At 36.1% G+C, this 11,460-nt stretch overlaps 1 long non-coding RNA gene across 1 annotated transcript; it reads left to right on the forward strand.

Moving 5' to 3' along the window:
* Positions 1-960: 960 nt before the first annotated feature.
* Positions 961-4,665, forward strand: LOC125468708. Its single transcript, XR_007251073.1, has 2 exons — positions 961-2,056; positions 4,155-4,665. It is a non-coding gene; the product is annotated as an uncharacterized LOC125468708 (long non-coding RNA).
* Positions 4,666-11,460: the final 6,795 nt, after the last annotated feature.

The following is an 11,460-nucleotide window of genomic DNA, read 5'->3' on the forward strand; positions in this document are numbered from 1 at the left end:
ATTTATTTTATATATCTATAACATGTACATTATATTATATTAGATTATAAAATAGATAATATTAAAAGGGTAATTCTAAGTGGAGCACTACTTGGCTCCACAAGATAATGTAGCAAATTCTCCTTAAAGTAGTTCGTGATCGGTTCATGGATTTTCGTATTTATAATTGAAATTAATCGTATTATAAATTATTATGCAAAAGATTAATTAAAGGTATGATTGTTTAATCAATTAGTTGTAGCAAATAGATAGAACACCCGTAATATTTTACCGGTGTCGACCATCTGTTTTTATATACTTTAGTGACTAAACTATCTTATATTTTATTGATTTTTTTTTATTATGATAATCTTTACATAGTAATTTATAATACGAATAGTTCCAATCATATAAACATGAATTTTGGTATAGCTTCGAGGATACTTCTTCAAAACCTTTAGCCCAATATTGTTCTTCAAAGTGTTGACTGTGGGATGCAACCTGTATGGACATCAGACGGAAGTAAGGTCGAATTAGGTAAAGCCAGCAACATGTCATGGATTATTCTAATTTTAATATCTAACAAAAGGTGAGGTTAAGTACAAATATCTGTTGGTGAAGCAAAATAGTATTATATAATGAAATTTAGTAATAAAATATGTGTGAAGGGTATGAAAAAGGAAAAAGGAATATAAAGATTAAAGAGGTGATGGTACAAAAAGAAAAAGATGATAAAATTATGGTATTCTTTCCTTTTTCTCTTTTAGGTCACTTTATCTTTTTTTATTTAAAAAGGAAATGAAAGTAGGGCGAGGGATGAAGGAATCCATGTCTTCCAAGCACTCCCAGACAAAGTGAGCTTCAGAGAAGAGAAAAGTAAAGTTTGCTTTACGACCCAGAAAAGGAGATTTCAAACAGCATAAGGCCTAGCTTAGGAAATTGCGTGGTTATTAACCCAACCCACCCTATTCTCTCTCTCTCTCTCTCTCTCTCTCTCTCTCGGTCCCATGTCTTTGTTGCTCTCTCCTGGTTGGTTTGGTGCCTATATTTAGAGGGCAATAGCTGGGGGTGCAAGTCCAACCCCACATTCTCCTCCTTCCACTCTGAAAATCCCACACACACAAGAAAAAAAGAAAAAGAAAACCCCACAAAGTATTAGGCTTTACCCCTTTAAATCCCTAAGTTTAACCCTCTGGAGTCTGGTTTGCTTGTTTTATGCCCATTCAAATGGGTCTTCCTCTATGCCTGTGGGGCTTTGAAACTCCATTTTGATTATGACCCAGTTCCCATCATTATCCCATTTTTCGCTCCCCTCTTCTCTCTCCTCAATATATGACCCTCTCTCTCTCTCTCTCTCTCTCTCTCTCTCTCTCTCTTCTCTCTCTTCTCTCTCAATCTCCACCACTGCAACCTCTCCTTGTCTTACCCTCTATAGCCATGGCAAAGCTTCTCCGATCTAGCTTTCCCTACAAAATCTTTTTCACTCCAAGTCCATGCATAATTTGCTCTCCCTCAAAAACCCATGTCGCATACAAAATAACTCATTTTTATAGCATACATATGCATAGTATTCATATTCAAGGAGGGTAGGATGTTGGGTTAGCATTAGATTAGGTTTTAGGATTGAATATTTTCTAAAAACCCTAGCTGGTAGATATGTAAGAAATACCTCATCAATTGACCCATGTAGGTTTTGTTAATTAGTGGCATATATTTATAGCTAGCTAGCATGATTCACGCATGCATACATATGCATATATGTATATATATGTGCCTGGCTCCCTGTATGCCATTTGCAGAGTCCCACCGAACATCGATGGCCTCTGTGGATGGCGTATGAGGAGCCAAGCATATAAAACCCATGTCCATGCCTGCGTCTCGTCATCTTGTTCTATTTCTTCATCCTCTTCAATTTTGCAGATAGTTTCAAAGCTTTAGTTTTTTCTCATTTCCAAAGATTTTAGCTAGAACTAGCTAGCTAGGGTATTATGGTCATGTTGGGTAATTATAATCATATTCCACAGGGGCAGCATTGTAATTTACAAAGTATGGAGGCTGATGTTTCTGATCTGTAAAGGTACTTTATCTTTTTCTCTCTTCTTCTTCATGTGGATGTTTTAGGGTTTTTATTCTACATGGATGTGATGAGATAAGATGCTTCTACTTTTGCAGAGAGATTAATTATGGCGTTTCTGTCATTTTACTGGTTGTCACATGTATTATTTTCCATGAGACTTTAATCATTTCACCATAACACATATAACGAGGGGCACTGGAAAAAAACAAACCGTGGCAAATAGCTTTGGCCCAAATTACGGTAAAATTAGATGCTGGATCTGGTTAAAAAGAAGGTCGAAGCCTGACACAACATCGGCTCTCTCATGAGTCGTGACACATGACACCAAAATCCATCCATCTTGTTCCACGCTTGTCTCATGGATATTTCTCATGATCTCTGGTTAATAACCCCAAAAGGAGCTAGAATAATTTCTTTTCTCTGTGTTTTGTCTTTTAATTCGCTTACGTTTTGTTATCACAAGAGATTCATGAAGTTATATGATTATTTTCTAATTTCTAAGCTTAAACATTCTTTAAACAATAAGAAACTTATTTTTTATTTTTTTATTTTTTTAATATATATTTAATCCTGCAGATAAATCCCATTATTCCAATCTAGCTAGCATCTGTTGAATATCTCATATGGTTTGTCTAACCATTCGGACAAAATTACATTTTAATTTAGACCGTTGGTTCATAAATCTAACACAAATTTAGGGCTTCCTAAATTTTTAGTTGTGGTCTTGGCGATTTGATTGCATAACATTATCCATTATCAATTCTCTTTTTCGACAAAGTAAAAACATAGAGTTTCAAGACAATTAGAGATTTTATTTCTTTGATTCTTTAAGATGACAAATCAAATGAGTAAAGATTAAGTAAAAAATGCCAAAAAAAAACAAAAAAAAGAAAAAAAAAACCAAAAAATTGAAAAAACTTTGAAGAAACCAAAAAACTAACAATAATATAACTAAATAGATATGTGATTGTTTTTGTTTTGTTTTTTTTTTTTTTTTTTGTTTTTTACCCTAGCCGTTTAGCGAAAAAACAAAGGAAATATTTTTTGCCGTTGGTTCCTGTCTTTGGCTTTGGGATCCTCGATAGTCTTCTTGAAAATGAAAATCATTATTTCTCTCTTCCCTTTCACTTTATGTTTACTTTATTTGGTGTTGAATTGTCTTCGTGAAACGCTGGAGTCACTGTGATAGTAATCATTTTTTGGCCCACGCATACAGTTAACACAAGGTTTTGGATTCAGTTAACACCTTTGATATAGGGTTGAAGCGGGAAGCCATAAAAGTTGTTCAATTGTGTCAGGATCGAGTTTAGTCACTTTGGGTTTAACCAGTTCAGTGATATGACTTTCTGATGTCCAAAAGATATGGAGTGGCGACATAATTTTATCTTTTTATTTTGTTTATGTTTAATAATTTTCAAGAATTGTCTTGGAGTTTGGTTTGATTTTTCTCTGTACAAGAGTTTGCTAGTTTGATTGCTTCTATAGAAGAGTGCATGAACTTGATTTTTGTTTTGGTGTGCTAGCTACCTCTTTTGGATCTTTGTGTGAATAGTGGAGCTATTTGATTTGCTGGATCTGCTTCATTTGGTGTTCTAAGATCATGTCGATTATTAGGTGATGTGATTGACCCGTATATATTGTACTCCCTATCCTAATTTATGGTTGGAGATTTTGTTCTCACATGATCTCCTTGTAATATGAAGTTTAACAATTTTATTGATCTGTGCAATTGTGCGGTTCTTGATGAGTTCGGACGAGTGCTTGAAGTTTACTCATTGCTTTGCGATTAGTGATGCTTTATTGTAATAATTTCAGTTATAGTTTGCAAGGACCCCTTTCGAATCTAGTTCTTCATGATATGTTTTTGTAATGCTATTTTACCAATAAATGAAATATCGTAATCTTCTTTTTAAAAAAAATAGATATGTGATAAATTTTCGTCGATAGTTATTAAATTGGATCTAAAGACTCTTAAGTGGCTGCTTCTTCAATAATTAATGTGGAGTACTCCAGATTTTCCGATTATATACATAAGATTTTCCTAATTCCTAGACAGTATGATCAGAATAATAATATTCCTTGTCCTGCATGCGCACAGTTAACTAGTGGATCAGTGAGCTCATTTTCCCATCTGCGCTATACAATGAACGAACGTATAGAGGAGAAGAAAAGAGAATATAAGTTTAGGCTCATCTGCCTTGTATGTATCCAGCTACTCTCTCTATCTCTATCTCTATCTCTATCTCTCTCTCTCTCTCTCTCTCTCACTCTCAAAAGTTGTAAACCCAAAGAGTAACACAAGACACAAACAAATGTACGACTGACCGGGGCCTGAAGAAAGAAATGTATGCATGTAGGATACAGGAAAAGCAAAAGTGTTTTCTGCAGCAGGGAGGATTATCATAATGCTATTAGCTGGGAGTCTGGGAATCTGGGAATCTCATACATACTGCAAGCACTGGTGACTGGACCACTTATCTCTCCTCCTCCCCTCTCTCTTGTGAAAATATATAGCCTTAAGGGGGATGGGTTTTTATTTACTTTTAAAAATGGAAGTGTTGTGGGGCCTACACCACATTGAACTTTAACGATTTAAACCATTTATTTTTTAAGTTGTATCTCATAAATCATCTTTATAAAACATTAACCAGATAATGAGGCATCCAATTTAAAAAATTGACATATTTCATCATGATAATTAATTGTACAAATGACTTTGCATTGGATTGAATTTTTTCAAAAATAATTTATAAATCGATACTTACAAAATAATCAAATTGTTAAAGTACGACATAGAGTAAGCGCCACAACTAATCTCCATTTTTTACAAAAGAAGGGGATCCCCATATATATATAATTGGGTAGCATCTAACATACAGCATAAGGTCAGAGCAGGTCAAGAAGAAAAAGGACATTTCGAGTGGACCACCGTGATGAGCTTTCTACTGGGAAACGCAAAACCAAAATCAATTACTTGGATTCCTATATTTTTTTTTTTTTTAATTTTAAATTTCACCGCATGCCATTGCCGTGCCATGCCCTCCCTCCTAAATTTTACACAACCGACATTCTTCTGGGATTGGCCAGCCCAGAGGCACAGGGCCCGTTGCTTAAATGTGAAATAAAATAGTAAATTTTTAACTTGTATATATATTTTTAACTTGTACATCATCATGAATTGGTTAGTGGACACCTACATGGTTACCTTCCGGGTTGCATGTGTGTATATGTTGTACGCTGGAACTCAGGAATAAGATTCTTTCCCAACTTCTGATTGATCATTATCTTTATTTTCTCTCTCCCTGTTTTTTTTTATTTTTTTCAAAATGAGGGGTAATGAGTGGTAAACCACGGTTATTCACTCTTTTCAGGGGTTATGAAGACTCACATTGATCATAAAGTCTGACTTCCACACCAGCAACGGGTTTCGAACTCGAGACCTCCACACATTTTTTGTAATGATTGAAGGAAGCCTCGCAGTCCGCCATTTACCACTGAGCAACCAACTCACAGTTGATTAATCATTATCTTTGGATTATTTATTTATTTTTTTTCCAGAGGCTTTTTTATTTCTTTGGGGTCAATGTTTTATCTTTTTATGGAATTGGTGACCAAAACTCCAATTAATTGCATCGGTTAATTAGTATAATTTCATGCATATACATATATGGGGGACTTTTGGATACGGTTGCTATACTAATTACTAATGTTCTTTGATTGAAACCTTTGTAGGTTTTAATTTTTGATCGAAATCCCTAACATTAATGTAATAATGTATTCTATATAGATTATTATAATTTTATATTAAAAATGAAATTTGTAGTTATTTATATTAATAAGATTTTAAATAAAACCCATAATTTATGGGATTAAAAATATTAAAGATAAGTTATACTCTCCAATATATTGTATATGTGTGTGTATATACATGGTACGTTCATCAAAACTAACCAAAAAATTGTTGTACCAAAACATGGATACAATTTTCAAAAACACAAAAAAAAAAAAAAAAAAAAAGATATTAGGCTTAGTAACATTATTAATTATCTTCTATTAAACATGACATGAATACATTATCAAATTAACGAAATAGAATGTACCCATTTAAGTTTAAAAAATGGATTAGAAAAAAGATTGAATGAATTTTATATAAAAAATGGGTACATTTTATATTGAAAAAGGGTACATTTTACATATAACGAATTGGTATATTTAAGAATGGGTACATTTAAAATTAGAAAAAAAATTGAAAAATTATATGAATGGGTACATATGAATTAATGGATACAAACTTATTCTAATTTTATCTTTCATATTTTGGAAATGTTTTAAATTGAAAATTAATTACGAATTTAATAAGGGTGTGAGTATTAAAATCCTAAATCAATTACTAATTTTTATTTTCAAAAATTATGTAACCGACATGTAATTCACTAATACATTAATGTTAGGAACTTTAATCAAAATCTAAACACTGAAGGTCTCAGTCAATGCACATTAAAAGGTAGGGACTAAATACTAATTTTTTCTATAGGTGTGTGTATATATATCATGTTCATAAACCAGAAAAAAGAAACCTATACTTTTTGGACTGGTCAAAACCCAAAATATATGCTAATAGTGATTAATTAATTAATTTTTTTTTTTTTTAACCTTTAAAATTGATTCTATCAGCTAGCTCCAAGGTAATTGAGAAACAACTTATTCATATAAAATAAAATAAAAAATGTTATTGTCGTGATATTGTTTGACAACATTAACACATGTATATGTTATCCGATTATGAATTTGTATCATTAAAAATGTTGATTTTTTTATTTATTAATATTTTCCCGATTTCGTATGTAGCATAGACACAAGATCTGATATGATATAAATACACACACACACACACACGAGCAAAAACAATTAGTACTTAAATGAGATTTAGAGAGGGGTGGATAGGAAAAGCTTCTATATCTGAGCTTATTGATTGGATGGCTCTGCAAAAACCCTATTACACCATGTTACGAGATGTGAGATCGTATTCTGTTAGATTCTTCATGTCTATGACTATATGTAACTGCACCACTACTAGTAGTTGCTAGGCTTATAACGAACGATACAACACATCACCCTCTCTTTCATCATCATTCTTTATCCATCTTTTCTAATTAATACATACGTTCCTCAAATTCTCGAGCACAAAAAATAGAAACCAAATATCAACAATGAAATGGTTATCATACACGTTAAGCCTACACTTAATCTAAATTTCTAATTAAAAGAGTGTAGTTGGGGGCTTGATGCTGGCGATTATGCTAAGCGGCGAGCTTCTCTCAGTCCTTTGGGTTATTAAATGTGGAGCAAAAAATAATAAAAAAAAATTATAGAGGCGATATGTGAACTTTTGGGTGAAAAAGGCAAAATTACTCTCGAGGCACATAAGGATTCCCACGCACATGCAACAAACAATAACAACTCAATTAAGGTCAAAGGTGATCAAAATGGTATTTATTCAAAACTCTCTCATCAATCCTCATCAAATTCTCCCTACAAGGTAACTCCCAATTATTCTTTTCAAGTTGGGATTAATTGGCAAATTAATTAATTGATTTGCCAAAGGGAAATTTTATTTGAACTCATATAACCTCTTTATACACCAAACTTACTTTCTACACCCATATTATTTTTAATTAAACTATTGATATCTCTTTAAACCCAAATTTACTACCTAAATCACCCTCACAACCAAATTCAATATGTAAATTTATTTTACACTCATTCAAAGCGTTAAAAATCACGTAAAATTCAATACACTTTTAAACTTACCGGGTTGACAATATGTCATTGCCGCCAAAGATCTACCTTTGAGTTCCTATTTCTTTTTATTTCTTGGTTCACAGAGCAGAATATTGGTGACAACTTGTTTCTCCTCGTTGACGATGTTGTTGCTACTAGTCCAATATTTCTGTATATAAGTACCCATCTTAAGAATAGATTCAGTAGCAGCACAAGCCAACTTCAGCATAAACTAGTCTGCTCTTCTTGCTCTCAAATCCCCACCTAGGCAACCTGTCATTTCTTGTTGAGTTGGAATTCAAAAACAACAATTTTGGTGGTACCTTGCCACTGGAATTGTCTCATCTACACATGTTGAAGTTGATTAGCTTTAGTTCAACGACTTGAATCTTTAATGGAACCATTCCAATACATATACGTATGTGTTGATTTTTCAGGAATTCCAAACTTGATTGGCAATAAAGATCAGGTGGAGTGGTTGTTTGTGCAGGCTAATGATCTTTTAACAGGTCATCTTTCTGCTATCTTCAACATGTCATGTTTTAACAGTTTTGGCTCTAGCCCTAAACAACTTAAGTGGTAGTTTACCAGACAATATATGCCAACATCTTCCAAGCGTTTAGGGGTTGCATTTGCCGCGCAACCAGTTTGATGAGGGGGTGAATGTAGGATAAACATTGTGGAGTGTTTGATTATTGGGTGTCAGTTTATACATAAATTTTAGTTTATTGTTAACTTAACCTTGTACTTAATGGTAATTATGTTATAGGGTAAAAAAGACAATTCACATTTAAAATTTAAGTTGGGTATAGAAAGAGGTTATATGGGTTCAAATAAAATTTATTTTTGCCAAATTGATTGCAATTACACTCAAATCACCACCATAAGTGACCGGTCCCTATTTCTCCAAATAGGGCTGGCCACACCCCTATATATAGCCTCATTTCCTCCAAAGACCTAAGTCCAATTCTCTTCTAAAATTCTCCAAATTTCTCTAAACACTTTCTCCCCTCAAATTCTAACTTTGGCATCGGAGGTTCTTCGGCCAAAGGCCCCCCCCCCCCCAAAAAAAAATCATTGTGGGCGCGTGAGGCTCTTGGCCTTAACCTTAAGTGTTAATTGTTTTGCAAGTGTATTTGGTCCAAGAAGAAGAAATTTGCATCCACAAATTAGTGCTTTCATTGAGAGTCTTGATTCAAACGCTCACAAAAGACTCTTGCATTCAAGGTTTTTGTTTTCTTGTTCATTTGTAGATTTTTTGTACGTTCTTATTGTTAAGAATTTTTATTTATTTATAAAAATTCTTTGATAAAATGTAAAAGAAAAGCACAATGACTAGAAACTCGAAAACCATGACGAACAAAAATTCCAACGTTCAAGAATTAGGACCACGACGATCCACAAGGCTCAATGCAACAATAAGTGGAGAAGCACCACCACCACATGGTGCCACCATAGTAGCCACCATGGCAGCAGCCGCCATGACCACCCTCGGCAAAGCCCATACCCATGGTGCCAAGACAACGACCTAAGGCCCACAAGCCCAAGCCGTGCCATTCCAACCTACACGGGCTCAAGCCCAAGGCGAATCAGCCCAAGTCGCGACCCAGCGCGAGCCTAGTACGCTCTCGAGCCGAGCCTAGACCCAGCTTCCATGTGCATCGCAACCCATTCCTATGGCCTAACCCACTCCCGTGGTGTCCCAAGTAGCCCAAACCGGTCTAAAACCGATTCAACCATTCTGGCTCTAAATTTTTGGGCCGACAATTGAACCAGAGGTATTTTCATCATATTTCTCTACAGATTTGACATTTCCCAACTCAAATCTCGCGGCCGAAGTGTACCACACTTCCACTACTCAAGAAGACACATTTTGTCCAAGCTTTTCCAACCCAAATAGAGAACAAAACTTGTCTTGAAAAGTCATAAAGTTGACAAGCGCCCTTCCACACCAGACAACCTTAGTGAATCAACTTTTGGAGGGCACCAAGATGCAATGTGCCCCTAACGAGGTGTCCCAAAGTAAGACAAGAGCAGACAAGGAACCTCTCCAGCAATGTCCCGGTAAGCAGCCATTCGACCAACCACGAACCGAGCGTTCCAGCAGTGCACACTCCAGACTAGGCCCCCAAGATAGCGTATACTCCCGTCTTAGTTCGTGAAGAACCGTGCACTCTCGATTAGGCCCACGGACGAGCATACACTTACGGTTAGGACCATACTCTGACAATCAACATGAGCAGCCTTCCAGGCGAAGTGTCTATTCGCGGCTAGACCCGTAAAGAGCGTCATCCACCTCATTTCTGAATAGGCAATATAAAGGACGGAAAGAAGTAGTCACTTAATTCGGCTCAAGTTCAACTGGCATCTTACGAGGAAATCGCTCACCTGCTAGGAACATACCACATGCACCGCAATGGTAGCAAAGATGAGCCGAACATATAGAAAAGTAGCCTAGATCGACAGGTCAAGACCAGGGATAGCCGAGAGCTCTGCTACCCCCAACAAAGGCAAATTCAAGAAGAAGTAAAAAGGCTCTTGACCGAGCGATTGCGTGATTTCCAACGCAACGAGATCATCGATGAGGCGTTATGACGGGACATGACCAACATGAGCAAGTTAGCGTTCACGGATAAGATCAAGGAGGTAGAGCCTCCACGCAAGTTCAGCATGCCACATTTCACATATTTCAAAGAAGATGAAGATTCGAAGAGACACTTGAAGCACTATCGAAGCACGATGGTCATTTATCGGAACAAAGATGCCCTTATGTGCAAGATATTCGCCACCACTTTACAAGGCGAAACGCAAGATTGGTTCCACACCTTGCCGCCACGGTCCATCTAGAGTTTCGATGATCTTTCTTTGCTTTTCACCAAAGAATATTCGTCCTACCGCTCGATCAAGAAAAAATCTGACCGCTTGTTCAACGTGAAGAAGAACCCAAATGAGTCGTTCCGCGACTACGTGAAGAGGTTCAAAGCAGAGAAAGCAAAGATAATCGGATGAAACGACTCGATAGCGAGTGTAGCTTTCCAAAAAGGACTTCTAGCAGACCACCCATTATTAGGAGAATTAATCATGAAAGAAGATTTAACTCTGGCAGACTCTTTTGCTCTGGTAGAAAAGAATGCACTTTAGGACGAGGCTTGACCAGCAAACAAGACGCCTGAGCAGCCTTGAAAAGAGTTGGCAGTGGCTCAAAATAAGGAGTACATGAAGCAGTACAACAAAAGTAAGCAGGAGGCTAAGCGTAGGGATTGACCCACGGCTAAAGAAGGCTTAGCATCCAAGAACTACTCTAAGTTCTCGATCCCGATTCACCAAATCTTCCGCAATATCAAGAACGAACCATGGTTTAAGTTGCAGAAGCAATCAAATGAAGATACTTCCAAGTTGGACCACACCAAGTACTGCGCATTCCACCGAAGTCCCGGTCACACAACTGACGACTGCTGCATTGGAAGAACTACCTAAAGAAGCTTATGAACGAAGGCAAAGTCGACAGATACTTGGACAAGCCGACTGCGCAACTTAGAAGGAATGCGGATGGCGACAAAGAATCGCCCAACAAGACGATTCAGATTAACAACATCTTCGCCAAATCTAAGCAATAGGGGGCC

This window comes from the organism of the source record quoted next, unplaced genomic scaffold, assembly GCF_019419815.1.
Source record: "Pyrus x bretschneideri cultivar Hongxiangsu unplaced genomic scaffold, Pyrus_bretschneideri_v1 Contig4, whole genome shotgun sequence".
NCBI classification, from domain to species: Eukaryota; Viridiplantae; Streptophyta; class Magnoliopsida; order Rosales; family Rosaceae; genus Pyrus; species Pyrus x bretschneideri.